This window comes from Staurois parvus, unplaced genomic scaffold (assembly GCF_062004578.1).
Source record: "Staurois parvus isolate SC_StPar_1 unplaced genomic scaffold, SC_StPar_1.0 ptg002046l, whole genome shotgun sequence".
Lineage (NCBI taxonomy): Eukaryota > Metazoa > Chordata > Amphibia > Anura > Ranidae > Staurois > Staurois parvus.
Genome location: NW_028319842.1, coordinates 89921 through 113680, shown reverse-complemented (window position 1 = coordinate 113680; position 23760 = coordinate 89921). Strand labels below are relative to the sequence as shown.

The window sequence follows — 23760 nt, the reverse complement described above, 5'->3', positions numbered from 1 at the left end:
AAGCCTACCCCACCCTCACCTAACAGCCGCTGCCCTTCCCTCCTCCTACCACTTCATCCCCCACAGCCGCTTCCTCCGGTGCCTCTACCCCCTCCCTCCTAGATTGTAAGCTCGAAAGAGTAGGGCCCTCTAACCCCTTGTGTACTGTTTGATGTTACTGTTCTGTTTCATGTATTGTCCCCCCCCATTGTACAGCGCTGAGCAAACCCTTTGGCGCTATATAAACACGATAAATAAATAAATAAATAAATAAGCTATACAGCAGACGAGATGCTGTCGGGGGGGGGGGATTGTATTGTGACAAGTCGTGTCAATGCATTTTATTGGGCTTTGATGACTCAGCATTGTTCCATGGAATAGAACTGTCAGGCTTTTACAGATTGATGTGTCTGAGGATTACATACATAGCGGGGGAGAAGACGGGATATTCTCAGCATCTGAAGTGGCTCACGCTGCTACACGAGGGTTCCTGTACTTATAGAATCGATAAATATTCAGTGTTTAGAGACACCGGTGAGTGTAAATCGTCCTATTGATGTGTCGATGTTTTATCAGCCTTCTTCAATGTATGGTTTATATAGACACCTGGAGGGGGCCTTTGTTCATTATGGATGCGGGCTCTGCTTCCTGCTCTGTAATACTGAAGGCTGAATGCGCTTTATTCCCTCTTACCGGTGTGCTTGGGAACTATAGGCTCTCTTATCTCAGCAGCAGCCAACCACATTACCCAGCTTACAGACTTCACGTCCCTGGCAATGTACCACTTACTCATTCACATGTAGGGGGTTACCTGCAGTGGGGTGCCCCCCTTATGGTTCATATTCTGATAAGATCCCCCACCCACAGACCCCCCCTCGACCACCGTGCCAGGGTTATTATTATTACAGGTACTTATATAGCGCCATCAATGTACGCAGCGCTTTACATATATATTGTACATTCACATCAGTCCCTAACCCTCAAGGGGTGTACAATCTAAGGTCCCTAACCCTCAAGGGGCGTACAATTTAAGGTCCCTAACCCTCAAGGGTCATACAGTCTAAGGTCCCTAACCCTCAAGGGGCGTACAATCTAAGGTCCCTAACCCTCAAGGGGCGTACAATCTAAGGTCCCTAACCCTCAAGGGGCGTACAATCTAAGGTCCCTAACCCTCAAGGGGCGTACAATCTAAGGTCCCTAACCCTCAAGGGGCGTACAATCTAAGGTCCCTAACCCTCAAGGGGCGTACAATCTAAGGTCCCTAACCCTCAAGGGGCGTACAATCTAAAGTTCCTAACCCTCAAGGGGCGTACAATCTAAGGTCCCTAACCCTCAATGAGTGTACAATCTAAGGTCCCTAACCCTCAAGGGGCGTACAATCTAAGGTCTCTAACCCTCAAGGGGCGTACAATCTAAGGTCTCTAACCCTCAAGGGGTGTACAATCTAAGGTCCCTAACCCTCAAGGGGCGTACAATCTAAGGTCCCTAACCCTCAAGGGGCGTACAATCTAAGGTCCCTAACCCTCAAGGGGCGTACAATCTAAAGTTCCTAACCCTCAAGGGGCGTACAATCTAAGGTCCCTAACCCTCAATGAGTGTACAATCTAAGGTCCCTAACCCTCAAGGGGCGTACAATCTAAGGTCTCTAACCCTCAAGGGGTGTACAATCTAAGGTCCCTAACCCTCAAGGGGTGTACAATCTAAGGTCCCTAACCCTCAAGGGGCGTACAATCTAAGGTCCCTAACCCTCAAGGGGCGTACAATCTAAGGTCCCTAACCCTCAAGGGGCGTACAATCTAAGGTCTCTAACCCTCAAGGGGTGTACAATCTAAGGTCCCTAACCCTCAAGGGGCGTACAATCTAAGGTCCCTAACCCTCAAGGGGCGTACAATCTAAGGTCCCTAACCCTCAAGGGGCGTACAATCTAAGGTCCCTAACCCTCAAGGGGCGTACAATCTAAGGTCCCTAACTCACATTCATATACTAGGGACAATTTAGACAGGATCCAGTTAACCTAACAGCATGTTTTTGGAGTGTGGGAGAAAACCGGAATGCTTTGGCCTTTCCCTGGGTGTTTTCCCACCGCTCCAGTGGTGTCCAGGGCTCGGGGAGCAGCAGAGGGGCACAGAGCGGCTCACCGCTTAGCCTGACGAAGGAGTGAGCATGCTCCAAACGCGCGCCATCTTGGAAACCCAGTCCATGCGGTGGCACCATCCCTGTGAGCCTCCCTGCATCTCTCTGCTACTCTCCGAGCCCTGGACACCACTGGAGCTGCGGGAAAACACGCAGAGCGTGGCCAAAGGACCTGATGCTCCCACTGGACCTCCATGACTTGACATGCCTACCTCTTACCTACCTATGTGAGTGCAATTTTACCATTAAATCTGCCTGATTTTAACTGTCTACACTAGAGTGGTGCTGCTTTCTCTCTTCTCTACTAGAATTGAATACTCTCTTTTGTTTTATTTCAAGGCAAGTTGGAGGTGATCAAGCAAAGTCCAGTGGGAGAGTTAGCAATTTTGGTGTAAAAATGTTCCCACTGCCGGTCCTCAAAATCACCCCACTCCACCCCTTACTGAATCTCAGCAACAGTTCTGAATATCTGCTGGCAGACTCAAGCAAGGTCTATAGGTAGCTTCCAAACTCCAGTCATCAGCTGTCTAGTTTGAGTATTCTGTTTTGTATGCTATCACTCATTACCAAGAAAAGGGTTCACTGACACAGGGCACGGCCCTTCTACTATTGATTGTTATGATCGATCCCTTTTTCTGTTTTTATTGGTTGTTTTTTTGGAGAATACAATAATGCTGCTCATTTCACTACAACCATGACCTCTGCCCCAGTCGTAGATTATCCACGGGTTCAGATGAATACAGATGAGATGTTGCAGGGCTTGTCTGTTTGAGGACACAGTGGGGGGTCCTTCCAGGCCAAGAGCAAGGTGCATTCTCCAACCACTGAACAGACCCACAAGTCCCAGAATTCCCCATCAGCCAAGGTCTGCACTGCCGGAGATTGTGGTGGCTTTGGTGTCATCTTAAGATGTTACTTCCTGGTTCTGTGGTTGGTGGAGTTGGGCCTGCACCATCACAGGTTCAATATTTGGTTTTTCTGAGCCCATACCACCCAAACTGATAGTTCTGTTTTGTAAGGATTCTGGAGGCCAAAATTCTGACAGATTAAATACCTTCCTTCTAGAATTGGATTCTCAGGACATGTAAGCAGCATCTGAATGTATTCCTTTTGACGGTAGTGCACGGGCAGAATTCAACACATTATATGTATTACTGTCTCTGTACAGGCTCTTGAGTATCCATGCACCTAAAAACCTAGCTGTTCCACATTACCGCCCTGAGGATCATCTCCCCTAGCTGTGCCACATTACCGCCCTGAGGATCATCTCCCCTAGCTGTGCCACATTACCGTCCTGAGGATCATCTCTCCTAGCTGTGCCACATTACCGCCCTGAGGATCATCTCCCCTAGCTGTGCCACATTACCGCCCTGAGGATCATCTCCCCTAGCTGTGCCACATTACCGCCCTGAGGATCATCTCTCCTAGCTGTTCCACATTACCGCCCTGAGGATTATCTCCCCTAGCTGTTCCACATTACCGCCCTGAGGATCATCTCCCCTAGCTGTTCCACATTACCGCCCTGAGGATCATCTCCCCTAGCTGTGCCACATTACCGCCCTGAGGATCATCTCTCCTAGCTGTTCCACATTACCGCCCTGAGGATTATCTCCCCTAGCTGTTCCACATTACCGCCCTGAGGATCATCTCCCCTAGCTGTGCCACATTACCACCCTGAGGATCATCTCTCCTAGCTGTGCCACATTACCGCCCTGAGGATCATCTCCCCTAGCTGTGCCACATTACCGCCCTGAGGATCATCTCTCCTAGCTGTTCCATATTACTGCCCTGAGGGTCATCTCTCCTAGCTGTGCCACATTACCGCCCTGAGGATCATCTCCCCTAGCTGTGCCACATTACCGCCCTGAGGATCATCTCTCCTAGCTGTTCCACATTACCGCCCTGAGGATTATCTCCCCTAGCTGTTCCACATTACCGCCCTGAGGATCATCTCTCCTAGCTGTTCCATATTACCGCCCTGAGGATCATCTCCCCTAGCTGTGCCACATTACCGCCCTGAGGATCATCTCCCCTAGCTGTGCCACATTACCGCCCTGAGGATCATCTCTCCTAGCTGTTCCATATTACTGCCCTGAGGGTCATCTCTCCTAGCTGTGCCACATTACCGCCCTGAGGATCATCTCTCCTAGCTGTGCCATATTACCGCCCTGAGGATCATCTCTCCTAGCTGTTCCATATTACCGCCCTGAGGATCATCTCTCCAAGCTGTGCCATATTACCGCCCTGAGGATCATCTCTCCTAGCTGTGCCATATTACCGCCCTGAGGATCATCTCTCCTAGCTGTTCCATATTACCGCCCTGAGGATCAGCTCCCTTTGCTGTGCCTTATCGATGCTTTGCGGACTTCCATTGCTGTGACTTGTTACAATTCCTTTGACTGTGAACACTTGCCATGCCCTGCCCAGAGGACCATCCCAGTTCCTGTGCCATACTACCACCCTAAAGGTCATCTTCCCTTGCTGTGCCAGATTGCCATTCCATGGACGATTTGAGTTGGCTGTACTGCTGCTTTGTGGATTGTCTATCTGGGCTTTGATATATTGTTGCTCTGTGGACTATTTCTCTTCAATGTGTCCTATAGCTGCCCCTCCTGTATGCTCAAGTTCCCCAATAAACTCCTGCAGGACAGGTTTCATGTGGTTCACCTCCATGTCCTCTCTCTCTCTCTGCGCTCCCAGTTCATTACAGGTTTACACATAAAGTATAAAATGTCTTCCTAACAACATGGGATGTGCGTCATGCCTGAGTGACACCAAATGTATACATTCTTGACAGTTAAAGGTCATAGAGAACCTACATGAAAATGTCACCTGAGCTTACCTGGCATATTCGTAGAAACAGTATACTGCACGTCTATACGTATTACTTCTGACCCTGGGGGAAATGCTGGAGTTGGGCTTTGAAGGTATCAGCTGAATACTGAAATATTCCGTTTTGGTGGTTCTAGCCTTTAAATTTTAGTATACTTGTTTATTGTAGCTATGCTGTTCTGTACATAAATAAGTGTGCTGATCCTCGAGTGTTAGTAACTTTTGCTGAACAAGGACAGATTATGACCACCAAACCCAACCCTATCCATGATTTGCTGGTCTCACCCTCATTGCAACCAACCAATGTGTCATCATGATGTTAATCTTTTGGAGACTCAGGCTGTGGTACCCCTGGCTCCTGTGTTCCCAGCTCCGCCCACCGACCAATATAAAGTGGTAATAATTTCTAGCATGGAATCACCATTGTGTTATGTGCTGTTTTTGACATTCGCCAGAGCTGTGTGAAGCCAGCATGAGCTTCAACTTTCCAGCACCACACTGGACTGAAATAAATACATTTCCCCAAGCTATGAATGAAAAGTCCCTCCAAGCCTAGTCAGCATATATTTTCCATTGTCGGGGCCTATTAAGGACAAAGTGATGGGTTTTCTTGTAAGAACAACCGCCCACCCACTAATACTCATCTTCCCCACACTCCCCCACCACCATGTTCTTTCAGTGGAGCTCTGAATCAAGCCGTGCGCGTAGGGAGGTGTAGTCTATACTCCCCTCTGTAGGTGGCGCTAGGTTTAGCACCGATGCAAAGAGGAAGGAGGGTGTGAGTAATTTAGTTCCTCTATGACTTCTTGCTGTCATCAGGGTAACAGCTGTCTGATTGGACACTGGTGTCCTTATTGACCCCCCCCCCCCCCCGGCATCTTTAGTGGGTGTGGTGCTTATTTAAGGCACTGGCTTCCTGGATTGGCACACATTTTGCAAGTGTTGAGTGTAGGGACAGGTTCCCCGTCTGTCAGGGAGAGTTGAGCATCAAGGAGAGGTTCCAGAGAGCAGGGACTATGCTTATCCTCTTCTTTAGGAAGCCTCCTGTTTGGGTGTGGACCAGCCAGGCCGCATTCCTGATTCTTGTTGCAGAAGCTGTCAGCATCATCCAAAGTTAGCAGACCCCTGCAAAGGTTTCATAAGTTGCTCCAGATGGCTGTGCCTACCCACTGGGCCTGGTTGTACATTGTTGGAACTTTCTGTAATACATTGTTCTCGCTCACTTCGGCCTCTATGTGATCACTTTGCCGACACACCACGATGTGTATTCACTATGTTGGATAGCCTTGGGGCCTACACAGCGTTAACATCTTCCTCCTACAGAGTTTTCAGGCCTGAAAATTGGCCACTTCTGCCCAAACACTACATCCTTGGAGGAGGTTGCATGGAAGAATAAAGTATTTACCAAGGGCTCCAACAGGGCAGCAGGGAAGCATGTGATATCATCAGGTGGAGGTATTCTTCACAGAAAGTGACAGGTTCCCTTAGAGAAGAAAACAACACTTTTAAAAATCTCTAGATGGGGTAGAGTAAATGTAAGAATGTGTATTTCGAGTTCGGTGGGGCTGAAGACTAATTTTGGCTGGGTGATAAGCTGAGAATAGAAGTATGCTGCTGCCACAACGTAGACCCAAAGATCTCTGGATCAATGAAAATGAGGGCAGCGTCACGCGCACAATTACACTTCCCCCTCCACCACCTAGAAAGATTGGAGTCCTTTTTCTAAGAACATATTGTTTCTTTAAAGATAACCAATTAAAGCTTCAGACTTTCATCTTCTGTGCTCAAGCTTAGAGAATGATGGTTCTGGAACTCCAACCAGTGCACAAGTGAAACAGAAGTCGTCATTATTATTATTATACAGTATTTATAAAGCGCCAATAGTTCGCTCAGCGCTGTACATTACAAAGGGGGACAGAACATGTGACAGAACAACAACAATACAATGCAAAACATGAGGGGATTGAGGGCCCTGCTCTTTGGAGCTTACAATCTAGGAGGGAGGGGATAGTGGTACAGGAGGAGATAGCTGTGGGGGATGGAGTGGTAGGAAGAGTGGAGAAGGTTGGCAAGTTAGCAGGGGGTGGGGTAGGCTTCCCTGAAGAGATGGGTTTTCAGGGTGCACCTAAAGGAGAGGAGAGTAGGTGATAATCTGATGGGTTGGGGCAGGGAGTTCCAGAGGATGGGTGACACCCTGGAGAAGTCCTGGAGGCGGGCATGGGAGGAGGAGACCAGGGAACTAGAGAGAAGGAGGTCTTGTGAGGAGCGGAGTGTGCGTGTTGGGTGGTACTTGGATATTAGGTCGGTGATGTAGTACGGGACAGTATGGTGGACGGCTTTGTACATCAGTGTTAAGATTTTGAATTTGATCCGTTGCGCAATCGGAAGCCAGTGGAGGGATTGGCAGAGGGGGGTGGCGGAGATGGAGCGGTTGGAAAGGTGGATGAGTCTGGCTGCCGTATTCAGGATAGACTGAAGCGGGGATAGCCAGCGGCGAGGCAGGCCAGTGAGGAGGGAGTTGCAGTAGTCGAGTCGTGATATGATGAGGGAGTGGATGAGCTGTTTAGTGGTTTCTGGGGTTAGGAACGTGCAGATTTTGGCGACGTTGCGGAGGTGGAGTCTGCACGAGTTTGTTAAAGATTGGACTTGGGGCTTGAAGGATAGGTTGGAGTCCAAAATGACACCAAGTACTCTGGCCTGTAGGGCGGGTTTGATGGTGGCGTTGTTGGACGTGATGGAGAAGTCAGTGGGGGGTGGTGTCCGGGCTGGGGGGAAGACAAGAAACTCGGTTTTGGAGAGGTTCAGTTTAAGGAAGTGGAGTGACATCCAGTCTGATATGTCACTCAGTAGGTGTGTGATTCGGGCGGAGACTAAGGGGGTGAGGTGGGGGGTTGAGAGACAGATTTGTGTGTCGTCGGCATAGAGGTGGTAGTTGAAGCCGTGAGAGTGTATGAGTTGGCCAAGGGAGGAGGTGTAGATGGAGAAGAGGTACTTATTAAAGAAATGGTCGGCAGCCATATTGCATGATAAAATTAGAAAAAGTAAAATGGTCTGGAATCTGTGAACCTCTCATTATTATGAGGGTGCCTTTCTACGGACAATTCAACCCTCCACACGTGTGTAGACGTCCATACTGTCCTAACTCCAACTGCATCCCTTTCCCCACTTTCCTTTCCTGTACTGTCCTTGTTTTTGCTTAATGTATCTCTACCTTTCAGGTCTTTTACTTTCACCGTAGACATCTTTTTTGTCTTGGAAAAGGCCTGAGGGGTGCTCCCTTGGGAGGGACCTCCCCGAATGCATCACTTGGTGTTTGATAGGGGTGCTTTACTTCAACTTTCGCCATACCCCTCAGTGTTGTCTAGAACACATAGAGCCCCCTCAGAAAAAAATGTTCACCGTTTATGTTGTATTCGGGGGTTAGGTTTTGTATATTTTCATTATGAGCAACATCTTGATGTACTTCTATCTGTAACCTTGATATGTACCCTGTGTTAGGATGTGTATCTGTATACGACAACTCTTACACGATGAAGTCTATCTAGCCTTTGGTAGTCGGACTTTATAAAACTTGTTCAATAAAAATGTATTGAAACGTAACAATGATGTCAGCCTTTGGCCCTTTCCACAAATGCCAGCAATCAGATGACTTTGAATAAACGTATTCATGTTCAAAAACGATTTGGATACCTTGGATGGACTGACCCTATAGGTGTACGTCAGAGGCCCTTTTCCAGTTCAAATACCAATCATTTGTATCCAGCTGTGCCCATAGGCGCTGAGCGATGATTGAGATAATAGGCGCTGTTTGACGAACTCAACTCACCAGGACCCACTTGAATGTTTATTGAGCCGTTGCTATTTTATCGGCAGCTTTCTGAAGAGTCTAACCAACAGATCAATGTGTTTGTTTGCTGGACTCCACCACACAGCGCAATGTTGACACGACTGGAGCCACAATCTCCGTAAAAATATTTTGCAGGCATGGATCAAAGCATTGGGCTCCAGCTGGGATTATGGGAATCGTTGATTTGTTCTCTGATCATAAATAATGTGACATTTGAGTTTCATTCAACTTACAAACAAGGATTGGATAGCGGTCTTTACTGCCAAAAATGACAGTTGTTCTGGCACTGCAGTCCTTTCAGCGAGGGATCTAAGGTTGTCACAGCCAGTTCCGTGTAGCTGGAATCCGATTAAGCAAAGAAAAACAACAGATCTGTTATTTAAATGGAATTGGATGTTATAGGGATGACTAGGGGTGTCAAACATCCAAAATTGAGCTGTGTTTTATTCAGCAGAGGGTTGGTGATCATATGCTTTTTGGTGTCACCTTCGAAGTTGGACCACAATGGTTTCAGAACTTGAAGAGTGATGAATCCAAACTGGTAAGGAATGAACGATCTAAAACATGACAAACGATGGCACAGTGACCATCTTTAGTCTCAGCCAGGGCCAGTGATGGATTATTTTGCGCCCTAGGCAAGACTAGCTACTTGCGCCCCCCCAGTAAAAATATATATTTTTAAAACAGTAGAAAATATTAAATCAACAAAACATGAAACTGCTAAATTTCTTTTAATTTGCAAAAAAAAGTGCTATAAGATGCCACAGCACCAATATTAACCATTTGCCGCCCGCCCTATGGCCGAATGGCGGCCGACAAATGTCATCAGCATTCTGGGTGGACGCCATATAGCGTCCTCCCGCACATGCGCAGATCGCGCTGCGGCGCAGCGGCGTGATCTGTCACCGGCCGTGTACCTCGGACACGGCCGATGACAGATCTGAGTATCAGCCTCCGTTGCCGGTACCATGTGACCTGCTGTGACCAATCACAGCAGGTCACATGACAGTTGTATACAATGGATGGCTTCATTCATGCCATCCATTGTATACTACTGCCTAGCTGTGAATGGTCACAGCAGGTCACATGCACATGTCATGTGATTAGCTGTGGCCAAATCACAGCTAAGCACAAAAAAAAAAAACCCTGAATGAATCGATGTCATTCAGGTAAATGCTTGCTTATAGCAAACTAATTCTTTGCTATAAGCAAATTGTGTAAAAAAAAAAAAATACTGATAACTTCCCCAAAGTAGTACAATGTTACTATGGTAACATTGTACTACTTTAAACATAGTGAAATATGAAAAATAAATCTTAAAAAAAAGAAAAAAAATTAATAAAAAATAATTTTAAAAAATAATTTTTTTTTTCCATACTGTCACCAGTCAGTGTCCCTGATCACCGCCATGCCAGTTATATGACGATGCTGTACTGCACTGGTGGCAATATGTAAAAAAAAAAAATAGTGAAACTAATTTTCTTAATTTTTTAATTTTTCAAAAAATTATGACAAAAAAAATACAACTTCCAAAAACTCGCCATTCCTCTTATGAAGTACGTCGGACTGTCTACTCTGCAAAAAGGGGTCATTTGGGGGATATCTGTACTGTTCTGACATTTGGGGGATATCTGTCCTGTCCTGACATTTGGGGAATATCTGTCCTTTCCTGACATTTGGGGGATATGTGTACTGTTCTGACATTTGGGGGATATCTGTACTGTCCTGACATTTGGGGGATATCTGTACTGTCCTGACATTTGGGGGATATATCTGTACTGTCCTGACATTTGGGGGATATCTGTACTGTTCTGACATTTGGGGGATATATCTGTACTGTCCTGACATTTGGGGGATATCTGTACTGTTCTGACATTTGGGGGATATCTGTACTGTCCTGACATTTGGGGGATATCTGTACTGTTCTGACATTTGGGGGATATCTGTACTGTTCTGACATTTGGGGGATATCTGTACTGTCCTGACATTTGGGGGATATCTGTACTGTCCTGACATTTGGGGAATATCTGTCCTTTCCTGACATTTGGGGGATATGTGTACTGTTCTGACATTTGGGGGATATCTGTACTGTCCTGACATTTGGGGGATATCTGTACTGTCCTGACATTTGGGGGATATATCTGTACTGTCCTGACATTTGGGGAATATCTGTCCTTTCCTGACATTTGGGGGATATGTGTACTGTTCTGACATTTGGGGGATATCTGTACTGTCCTGACATTTGGGGGATATATCTGTACTGTCCTAACATTTGGGGAATATCTGTCCTTTCCTGACATTTGGGGGATATGTGTACTGTTCTGACATTTGGGGGATATCTGTACTGTCCTGACATTTGGGGGATATCTGTACTGTCCTGACATTTGGGGGATATATCTGTACTGTCCTGACATTTGGGGGATATCTGTACTGTTCTGACATTTGGGGGATATATCTGTACTGTCCTGACATTTGCGGGATATCTGTACTGTTCTGACATTTGGGGGATATCTGTACTGTACTGACATTTGGGGGATATCTGTACTGTCCTGACATTTGGGGGATATCTGTACTGTTCTGACATTTGGGGGATATCTGTACTGTTCTGACATTTGGGGGATATCTGTACTGTTCTGACATTTGGGGGATATCTGTACTGTTCTGACATTTTAGGGATATCTGTACTGTCCTGACATTTGGGGGATATCTGTACTGTCCTGACATTTGGGGATATCTGTACTGTCCTGACATTCTTGGACCTCAAGAAATTAGATTGGCTGTCAGTACTTCAGGATTGATCAATATTCAGATCTATACCATAGTTTGTGAACTCTATAACTTTCAAACTAAAAAATACATCCTAATTTGGGTTATTTTCACCAAAGACATGTAGCAGAATACATCTCGGCCTAAATTTATGAAGAACAATTATTTATTTGCAAACTTTTATAACAGAAACAAAGAAAAACGTGTTTTTTCAAAATTTTTGGTCTTTTTTTGTTAATTTAGCAAAAAATAAAAACCCCAGTGGCGATTAAATGCCACCAAAAGAAATCTCTAGTTGTGTGAAAAAAATGATAAAATTTTAGTTTGGGTACAATGTTGTATGACCGCGCAATTGTCATTCAAAGTGTGAGAGCGCTGAAACCTGAAAACTGGCCTGGGCAGGAAGGTGTAAAATTGCCCGGTATTGAAATGGTTAAAGACAAAATCAGTTTCATGGACGGACCAGGGGTGGACTGACCATTTGGGAACTCGGGTCTGAGCTTTCCTCCTTGCAAGCCTCACTGCCTGTAGGTGAGCCCCATGTCTATCTGGGCCCCCTCTCAGGCTCCTCTCTCCAGCCTCACATGCTATCTTCCTCCCGAACCCTCTTGCAGCTAAGCAGGCTCCCTTACTCCTTAAAGGTTGTCCTGGCCCCTTGCCAAGCCTCCTGTTGGGGATTAGCCAGGATCCCACAAAAGTACAGACCAGCCACTCCTCAGATCCACCTACTGCTTCTAGACCTTTCTCCAAAGTTCTAGAGCAGGGGGACATTCCAGAGGGCTGGTCTGCAGAGCCTCTCAGCTCTGACCATAATTTGATCCGTGCTAGCTATCACACTCAGCCCTGCTTGCTAACAATTGGAGTCTAGCTCCCCCTAGCTGAATAGTAGGGTGCTACACTAGAATATTGCTTTTGGGCAGACTAGCCCTTTCAATGCCTTTATCCTTTTAGGCATTCAAGACAGTCAAAATCCAAAACATTTTTATATAATCCAAGTTTTCCTTTGAAATGTAATTTATTTGTAGGTATGATAAATATATATATATATGAAAATATTGCTTAATATTGAGTAGTACTAGTACAGTAGAGGGTTCAGCAGTTGCTTAGTGACCGTTGACCATCTACTACACTTTCCCTGCAATAGTGGAAGATCACACGAGTATGACAATGAATGGTATGGAGGGGGATCGCAGCACTAAGAGGGGGATCGCAGCACTAAGACCCTGACATCTACAAATGCAATGGAGAAATAATGTACAGTTGCCTGGAAACAAACAATCTACAGGTTACAAAGGCAAACTTATTTTTAAAGTGTAATTTTTTTTTCTCTACAATTAGGAGAATGGAGGGACATGTTTTAGCCCCCACCCTCGGCTTCCTGTCTGCTAATCTCTAGTAAAGTTCAGATCCGACATTCTCTATCCTGGCTGTTTATTGTTTTGTACATACAGGGAAGTTGGGTTATTCTCTTATTACTCCTTTCAGGTGTTTATTTTTTAAATCTGAGTTTTCTGTAGGTCAGTGTGGTTATATTCGAAAGGAGCTCCCGTAATTGCTTCTGGGTGGGTCTGCAGTATCAGGTCACATGATTCTGTGTTGTTTAACTTCTTTTTATTTCCCTTTGTAAAAGACGGCAAGCAGCTCACAGTGGTGATTGGCTAGCGTAACATCGTGGTTCACCAGCAGGTGTTCCTGTGCTTCAGATCAGCAAAGAATTGACTTTGGGCTGTGGCTTGGCCTGGAATACTACAGCTGGGCCTGGCTGAAAAGCAAAAGCCCTGAGCAGTGCTCATTGTAGATGTTTCAGGGTTTTATCTTTCATGTTGACTAGAGCAACAGTCTTTATACTGCAGCCTGTGGGCCAGGTGTGGCACGTTTGCTTGTCTTTGCAGTCCTTGGGGTATGATTCCTCCCACTGATACCAATGATGGAGCACTATTCCTCCCACTGATACCAATGATGGAGCACTATTCCTCCCACTGATACCAATGATGGGGCACTATTCCTCCCACTGATACCAATGATGGGGCACTATTCCTCCCACTGACACCAATGATGGGGCACTATTCCTCCCACTGATACTAATGATGGGGCACTATTCCTCCCACTGACACCAATGATGGGACACTATTCCTCCCACTGACACCAATGATGGGGCACTATTCCTCCCACTGATACCAATGATGGGGCACTATTCCTCCCACTGATACCAATGATGGGGCACTATTCCTCCCACTGACACCAATGATGGGGCACTATTCCTCCCACTGACACCAATGATGGGGCACTATTCCTCCCACTGACACCAATGATGGGGCACTATTCCTCCCACTGACACCAATGATGGGGCACTATTCCTCCCACTGATACTAATGATGGGGCACTATTCCTCCCACTGACACCAATGATGGGACACTATTCCTCCCACTGACACCAATGATGGGGCACTATTCCTCCCACTGATACCAATGATGGGGCACTATTCCTCCCACTGATACCAATGACGGGGCACTATTCCTTCCACTGACACCAATGATGGGGCACTATTCCTCCCACTGACACCAATGATGGGGCACTATTCCTCCCACTGACACCAATGATGGGGCACTATTCCTCCCACTGACACTAATGATGGGGCACTATTCCTCCCACTGACACCAATGATGGGACACTATTCCTCCCACTGATACCAATGATGGGGCACTATTCCTCCCACTGATACCAATGATGGGGCACTATTCCTCCCACTGATACCAATGATGGGGCACTATTCCTTCCACTGATACCAATTATGGGGCACTATTCCTCCCACTGATACCAATGATGGGGCACTATTCCTCCCACTGATACCAATGATGGGGCACTATTCCTCCCACTGACACCAATGATGGGGCACTATTCCTCCCACTGATACCAATGACGGGGCACTATTCCTCCCACTGACACCAATGACGGGGCACTATTCCTCCCACTGACACCAATGACGGGGCACTATTCCTCCCACTGACACCAATGACGGGGCACTATTCCTCCCACTGATACCAATGACGGGGCACTATTCCTCCCACTGATACCAATGATGGGACACTATTCCTCCCACTGATACCAATGGTGGGGCACTATTCCTCTCACTGATACCAATGATGGGACACTATTCCTCCCACTGACACCAATGATGGGGCACTATTCCTCCCACTGATACCTATGATGGGGCACTATTCCTCCCACTGATGCCAATGATGGGGCACTATTCCTCCCACTGATACCTATGATGGGGCACTATTCCTCCCACTGATACCAATGATAGGGCACTATTCCTCCCACTGACACCAATGATGGGACACTATTCCTCCCACTGATGCCAATGATGGGACACTATTCCTCCCACTGATGCCAATGATGGGGCACTATTCCTCCCACTGATGCCAATGATGGGACACTATTTCTCCTCCTGCCAACCACAGGCACTATGGTATTTTTTTACTCCCACTGATCCCGGGACATTGCCTACTCTCACCGGTCAGAGTCTGCCACCCCCTCCAAAGTCTGAAGGACAGTAAACTGGTCCTTGGTTTAAAGCATTTTGGGACCGCAGTACTAAAGCATCATTTAAAGTATAATGATTTGGGGGCTATTCATTTTACTGGTACAGATGGTAAGCTCACTGGCCTGCGTTTGCCAGCTTTGTCCTTACTACCCTCCTCTGTATACATGGCCACCTCCACTATAGACCTCTTCATTACAGGAGATCTACAAGTGCTTGATGACCATCACATACTGTAGGGGCTCCCTAGGAATTGTTATCATGATTGCAGAAATATTATTTATCACCAGCGCTGCACAAAGTTTATTATTTCTGTAATATTATTTATTGTAATATTTCTGTGGTCAGTCACAGAGCGTATACCTCCTGGATACTATTTATATTGTTATACCCAGGTTTTATATCATTATTATGTTACCTCGTCCTCTAGAATCCCTGAAGTTGAAGTTCCTATTGAATCCTATTGGTTCTGGCGGTGAAGGTTCACTTTCGGGGTTTCTAGAGGCAGAGGTAACATATTAACTGCTTTATTTAAAGTATAACTGAAGGACAAATAGAGAGGACACAGACAACAACAGAACCCTGGCAGGTCTTCTATTTTTACTCCACTCTATCTTTTCCATTATTGATATTATATTCTTGCCAGAAATGAAGTGAGGCTTTAGGTTGCTGTGCTCTCTGCAGTCCTGTTAGACCTACTCACTGGTCCCTTTTGGAATACAAAACAACGCCCTTCAAGTTTTGGCGTATAGGGGGTGTTTTGTAGTCTAGTCCTAGGATGACAACGCTGTTTCTCCATAGATACAACACAGGGAGTGTTGTCACCCTAGGACAGGAAGTGCATTACTGGGAAGATCACCAGGTGAAAATTAACTTTAAAAAACCTGAAAAGAAAATGAATGCAGCCACCACACCACAGGCCTGGAAAGCTGCAATGTATTTTATTTTTGTTCTTAGGGGTCTAGATATTCTTTAATATAACTCTTTTTTTTTTTAATTTATTACATCAAAAAGGATTCCCAGAGCACAATGGGTTTGTTAAAGGAATCGCATAGAATTAATTGTCTATTTTCAGGCAGTGTCGCTGCCACTAAAACGTAAGAGCAAGCCATCTTATTCCACAGAGTCATTGCTCAGCGTACTGTGTATAAATATCAGTTTGAGCTATTGAGCTCCGTAAATAACAGATTTTTTTTCCATAATTGCCCCCCCCCCCCCAAAAAAAAAAATATATATACACACTGTATTGCCAAGAGTATTGGGCCCATCTTCCAAATCATTGGATTCAGGTGTTCCAATCCCCTCCCAATCATGTGATTCAGGTGTTCCAATCCCCTCCATATCATGTGGTTCAGGTGTTCCAATCCCCTCCATGGACACAGGTGTATACAATCAAGCCCCTAGGCATGCAGACGGCTTCTACAGACATTGGTGAAAGAATGGGTCGCTCTCAGGAGCTCAGTGACTCCAAGCGTGGTCCCGTGATAGGTGGCCTCCTGTGCAATAAGTCCATCCGTGACATTTCCTGGCTACTAAATATTCCACGCTCAACTGTTAGTGGGATTATAATAAAGTGGAAGCAATTGGGAACAACAGCCACTCAGCCACCAAGTGGTAGGCCACGTCACATGACAGGGCGGGGTCAGCGCATGCTGAAGCGCACAATGCGCAGAAGTCGCCAGCTGTCTGCAGAGTCAATAGCTAAAGACCTCCAAACTTGGTGTGGCCTTCAGATGAGCCCAACAACAGTGCATAGAGAGCTTCATGGAATGGGTTTCCATGGCCGAGCAGCTGCATCCAATCCTTACATCACCAAGTGCAATGCAAAGCATCAGATGCCGTGGTGTAAAGCACGCCGCCACTGGACTCTAGAGCAGGGGAGACGTGTTCTCTGGAGTGACCAATCACTCTTCTCTGTCTGGCAATCCGATGGACGTGTCTGGGTTTGGCAGTTGCCATGCGAACAGTACTTGCCTGACTGCATTGTGCCAAGTGTAAAGTTTGGTGGAGGGGGGGTTATGGTGTGGGAATGTTTTTCAGGGGTTGGGCTTGGCCCCCTAGTTCCAGTGAAGGGAACTCTTACAGTGACATTTTGGGCAATTTCATGCTCCCAACTTTGTGGGAAGAGTTTGTTGATGGCCCCTTCCTGTTCCAACATGACTGCACACCAGTGCACAAAGCAAGGTCCATAAAGACATGGAGGAGCCAGTTTGGGGTGGGGGAACTTGACTGTCCTGCACAGAGTCCTGACCTCAACCCCATAGAACAACTTTGGGATGAATTAGAGCGGAGACTGCAAGCCAGGCCTCCTCCCCCGACATCAGTGCCTGACCTGACAAATGTGCTTCTGGAAGAATGGTCCAACCTTCCCATAGACACCCTCCTAAACCTTGTGGACGGCCTTCCCAGAAGAGTGGAAGTTGTTATAGCTGCAAAGGGCGGGGCCAACTCAATATTGAACCCTACGGACTAAGACTGGGGGGCCATTAAAGGTCATGTACGTGGAAAGGGCGGGGCCAACTCGATATTGAACCCTACAGACTAAGACTGGGGGCCATTAAAGGTCATGTGAGTGGAAAGGCCGGCAGCCCAATACTTTTGGCAATATATAGATAATAGATAGATAGATAGATAGATAGATAGATAGATAGAGAGATAAATAGATATGGGAGGGATAGATAGATAATAGATAGATAGATAGATAGATAATAGATAGATAATAGATAGATAGATAGATAGATAGATAGATAGATAGATATATATGGGAGGGATAGATAGATAGATAGATAGATAGATAGATAGATGTGATCTCTGCACACAGATTAGGTCATTTTAAAGATATATCGATGATTCCGTATTGCCTTCTAATCTGTGTAAAATCCCCCTTTTATACTCGCCTTTAATGTAAATAACGATATATACCTTACTTAAGGGGGGTATCCATGGCAATGGCGGCCAGCTCGCTCTAGTCCGATGAGAAGATTAAAGAGCAGGGAAAAGTCTCATGTTAGCTAATGACTGCCTGAAAAAGCCAACATGCTATAATGTGCGGCTCTTAGGATAATGGGGAAAGTAGTGACGTGAGACATACGATCAATCATTTCTCCTCCTGATGTACCATGGCCAGGAGCGGCACGCCGTCCGTGTTATATGTCCAAGGTTTATCGGCTCACTAAGAAGGTTTGGGCCAAAACTGTATCAAAAAGTAGAATAATAAAAAGAAACCTTAGGAGTGTAACTACATAGAATAGAGCCCCATAACATTCGTATTCTACAGCCCTCATCTTCAACCTCAAAGTAGAATTCCAGGCAAAACCTAACTAGTCTTAAAAATGGTCCCTGCCCCCTCCTAACACCTAGGCTGACTAATATATACCGTACTTACCTGTTTTCAGCTTGCTCTGGTCCGGTCACGTGATGTCAGCCAGTGGCGGCTGCAGGGGAGAGGAGGGAGCGCCAACAATGGATGGGCCATAGGAACCTATGGGTGATGTCACCACTCCCAGGCATAGCCAGCCATTGTCAAGCGTTCTCTGCTTGGATCACGTGACCTGATTGGACCGGTAAGTCTTTCTTACGCCTCTTGGTTTAGTATGGGTGTTAGGAACGGGAGGGAGCATTCTCAAGACTAGTTAGCTAAAGCCCAAAATTCTACTTTACTGTTTGTCCGATTTCCACACTAGAAGTGGGTGTATGGGGGTCGTTCTGCCATCAGCGTAATCTCATCTCTCCAGCTCTCTTTGGGTCTACTTTACAATGGCAGCTGGCTAAAGCAGACCTTTGCCTGTTCTTACTAATCATCTCTGCATGTTGAGGTGAAAATATCTACGTTTTGTTTTTTAAAGTGTTTGGATTTACTGACAGGGCTTTCCTTCGCAGAGAATAGGTGCTAGAACCCGTCCTTTCCAAGTCACCCCTCATCTCTGCCTTGTAGACCTTGCCTGAAGACCATTCCTTGGTGCCACCTTCTGCCCACCTCCCATTTCCACCCTTTGAAGGTGTACAGAACCAAGCATCATTGTGAACAATTTGTTTGTGAAGTGACGCTTCAGCATTTTCAGTAAGATTTGGGAAAAATTGGATGCGAATGCACATCCTCAGCTCCTTCAGTCAATCCACCTCACAGTCTTCATAGTCAAGACCCTGTAACTCACCAGTCACGGGAGTCCTCTTCCAGTAGAACTTGCCAATGTAACAAAATGTGGGATGTAGGGCAACAAGTCTAGAATTGTTTTATGAAATACAGTATATAAATCTTTGGAATGTACAATATTTTGTGATAGTTGTAACTTTTCAGGAATCCTCTGTATAGAACTTCAATGGCATCTATGGTGTCAACTGCAGCTTCACCCACCCCATATCTTCTGACCCTCTGTCTTTATTTCTCAGTACAGGTACCATTTCCAGAATTTGTGGAGCCCTCAACGGGATTCCTCAAGGTGGAGCGACTGAAACTGACCGTTCAGCATTGCAGATGCACCTGAAAGTGACTCCATCATCTCAGGTAAAAACACAGAAAAATATTTTAAATGCTTGCTTGTAGCGCTTGTTGTTTCTATAAATGATTTGCATTCACTTGCAATGTACCTATGAACATGCTAGGAAATGTGACTACTCCAGGAAGACCAGCCCCACTCCCTCTTTGCATGTCACAGCCCTTCCTTCTTCTGCGATGGCCCAGCTCCTTCAGCCCTCCCCCAACCCCCCTTTATGATCTTTTATGTAGCATCCAAGGGAGGACTGAAGGAGAATACTAGAGAGCACGGGTGCTGAATCAAAATTGATAGAAGTCTGATCAGTAAAAATTTCTTCCAGCAAAGGTCCGCATGGAATGTTTGTGCGACGGCTGAGATCCATCACATCATGGCCCCGCCCTCTTATATCACAATGGTGTTTTTACATCTGTGTGCTCAGTCCCCCCTGCATATCACAACCCCCCCCCCCCCCCATTCCCCATTACAGTCCCCTACTTCACATCACAGTTTCCCCTTTATAGTAGTGATGTCACCCCCCCCCACCCCCTTCACGTTAGTGTTATGAACCCCACTTCGCATCACCCCCCCTTCACAGCCATGTCCAATGCCCCCTTTACATCACCTACCCCCTCACACAGACGTTTCTTCTGCCCCCTTTACATCACCTACCCCCCCACAGACATTTCCTCTGCCCCCTTTACATCACCTACTCCCCACACAGACATTTCCTCTGCCCCCCTTCACATCACCCCCCACCCCCCAGACATTTCCTCTGCCCCCTTCACATCACCCCCCCCTGCCCCCACACACAGACATTTCCTCTGCCCCCTTTACATCACCTACTCCCCACACAGACATTTCCTCTGCCCCCCTTCACATCACCCCCCAGACATTTCCTCTGCCCCCTTCACATCACCCCCCCCCCCCCCCCACACACACACACACACACAGACATTTCCTCTGCTCCCCTTTACATCGCCCCCCAGACCTTTCCTCTGCCCCCTTTACATCACCTACCCCCCACACAGACATTTCCTCTGCCTTCCTTCACATCAAACCCCCCGCCCCAGCCATTTCCTCTGCCCCCTTTACATCACCTACCCCCCACACAGACATTTCCTCTGCCCCCTTCACATCACCCCCCCCCCACACACACACACACACACAGACATTTCCCCTGCCCCCTTTACATCACCTAACCCCCACACAGACATTTCCTCTGCCTTCCTTCACATCAAACCCCCCCCCCCCAGCCATTTCCTCTGCCCCCTTTACATCACCTACCCCCCACACAGGCGTTTCCTCTGCCCCTCTTGACATCACCCCCCCCCCCCCCTACAGCCCTCTTAAAGTCTGAAGGACCATAAACTGGCCCTTTGTTTGAAAAGTTTGGAGCCCCCTGTTTGTTCGTTGAGGAGTTGGCGTATGTGGGCACTTGTTTCCTTCTCAGCTGCTCCTCTTCTCATAAGGACTGATGGGCTTTTGTGTAGTTCAAGTCCCATGCAAGTCAATGGGAGTGCAAAACCTACATGAAGCAGGTCAAATGCAGGTTAGAAGGAGGCCAACTGCAGGTCTAATGCACTTGTCAATGGATGATTTTAGAAGCATCTTAGACTGATGCCATTGACACAAGCCCAAGTCCCATCAACACAAGCCCTAAAGGCCAATTGCAATGTAGAAGCAGCCCAGGAGGAAGTCAGAAGCAACTAAAAGAAAAGTATCTGAAATGCAAGCTGAGTGCACCTAAAATCAGGCTGCATTTGCTGTCAATGCAAACCCTAGCAAATGTAGAAGAAAAACAGAAAGAGGGCACACCGGCCTAGTGCATTATCGTAACAAATATTTATTAAAAGAATAAAAAAGAAGGTATCATACTCACAATGGACATATCAAACGCAGGCACATCACAATGAACAAAGGTGTTCAATCCATATAGCATCTGAGTCCGCAACGATGGAACCCTGGATGACCAACTGACTGACACGTTTCGAGGACTCAGCCTCTTCCTCAGAGCCAGGGCCAGTGACTTGCCTGCTAATTTAGGTCGGGATCCATCTCCCTGATCTGCCGGTCAACCAGAACACCAAATCTGGGATCCCAGCTGGAGGGAGAGGAGAAGACGGCAGCTTTCAGCTGCTGCAGGGAGAACCATACAGGGGATCGGTTCCAGTAATTGTCCCCCCACAGTGCCGATCACCCTCTCTGCCCACTTTTGATTCACCCAGATGCCTGGGCCCCCCTGCTGGCCTGGGCCCCATACAGGAGGACAGGTGGTACCCCTTTATCCACGGCCCTGATTGCAGCAGCAAATGAAGGGCTGAACTGCACAAACACTGTACACTTTAAGTGCAAGCTGCACACATTCGCTGGCATCTCTCACACTGGTCTCTCACTAATGTCCTTGGATAGCTTGATGCCTCCCCTCAATATCTTCCGGACCCCTCTTCAGTGAATCCTCCAGACCAGATCTCAAAAAGAAATCCCCCAATGAGCTCCAGCAAAGTTCTACAGAATGGACATATAAAACGTGGGCACATCACAATGAACAAAGGTGTTCAATCCATATAGCATCTGAGTCCACAACGATGGAACCCTGGATGACCAACTGGCTGACGCGTTTCGTGGGCTCAGCCTCTTCCTCAGAGCCAGGGCCAGTGACTTGCCTGCTAATTTAGGTCGGGATCCATCTCCCTAATCTGCCGGTCAACCAGAACACCAAATCTGGGATCCCAGCACCACTGAGCCCTTTAGTCACTTGCTTTAACTCACAACTACAAAAATGAGAGATACGATCTGATTGGCTGCTTTGTAAACTGCATACTCAGCTATGGGGTCCAGCAGTACTGGCCGACCACAGAGTGAAATTTTATTTCCAAGATCCCTGTATCTGCTGGTAAAATTGATCCGCCAATAGCACTTTGGCAATGAGATCAGTATGGCGGCCATGAGTCTGTCTCAGTTTGTGTTGTTGTTGTTTTTTCCAAGGACACGATACAAATTATATTGGAATATATCAGTGGAGATAGTTATGTTGTTTCTCAGCATCCCGCCAAGCCATATAATAGCTCAACCGAGAAAAACAGACAATAATTAATGGGATTGGATACGTTGTGTATACATATATAAATCATCTGCAAATTAAACCCACGGAAGTCGATATCTATGCTGTTTGCAGATTTTCGTGGAATCGATTTGCAGATGATTAATATATCACACTGTGCGCGGTATTCGGGTTTTTATTTATTTCTCTTTCATGTCTGTTTTATAGATTAGCCAGATCCTGCAGGAATTGTGATTGACGGGTCAATGAATGTGATTGATTATGAAAGTTGCAGATGATCTACATGCTGGTTGCGTCGTGCTGACCTTTTGCTTCAGCGCTCTCTGGCTCACGGGGTGTGCAGAATTCTGTATTGTTACTGTAGCGCTCACCCTCTAAGGGGCCCGCCGTTTAGGTCCCGAGGGTCCATCTTGGTAAGTACATCAGCTGCCAGGTACACTGTCACTGTCTCTCTTTGGCTCAATGATCAATCTTGAGGTGTTATTTTTTTATGCTTTATTGATAAAACTTGGATGGGTTCGGGGTAACCATGGGAAGCTATAGCAACATTAAGTAGTAACTTGAGGACACCCACCTTCCTCCTAATGATTCTGAGCATAGTCCTTGCAGCCAGGGCTGCTGTTAGAAACCATGGGGCTCCATACAGCCAACCTGACAGGGCCCCCTCGAAAAAACAAAAAGAAGTTTATTATGCTTCAGTTATGAATGAACACTGTGAATGATTGGTACCGATCACCATTGTACCATTGTATTCATTAAGTAAAGGTGCTGGTAAATGTGACATATTTACTGGACCTTTCCCCCAGTCTCCATCCTAAGGATCCTATTGCGTGACTGCAGCTGCCGGTGCAAAGGAAACCATGCGGCTCCATACAGCCAACCTGACAGGGCCCCCTCGAAAAAACAAAAAGAAGTTTATGATGCTTCAGTGATGAATGAACACAGTGAATGATTGGTACCAATCAATCATTGTATTCATTCAGTAAGGGGCTGGTAAATGTGACATATTTGCCGGACCTTTCCCCCAGTCTCCATCCTAAGGATCCTATTGTGTGACTGCAGCTGCCGGTGCAAAGGAAACCAAGGGGCTCCATACAGCCAACCTGACAGGACCCCCTCGAAA

General features: G+C 46.6%; 1 long non-coding RNA gene across 1 annotated transcript; it reads left to right on the top strand.

The window, feature by feature from the left end:
• The first annotated feature begins 318 nt into the window (after positions 1–318).
• On the top strand, positions 319–23044 carry LOC149432924 (uncharacterized). Its single transcript, XR_016308943.1, has 3 exons — positions 319–513; positions 19491–19605; positions 22845–23044. It is a non-coding gene; the product is annotated as an uncharacterized LOC149432924 (long non-coding RNA).
• The last annotated feature ends 716 nt before the right edge of the window (positions 23045–23760 follow it).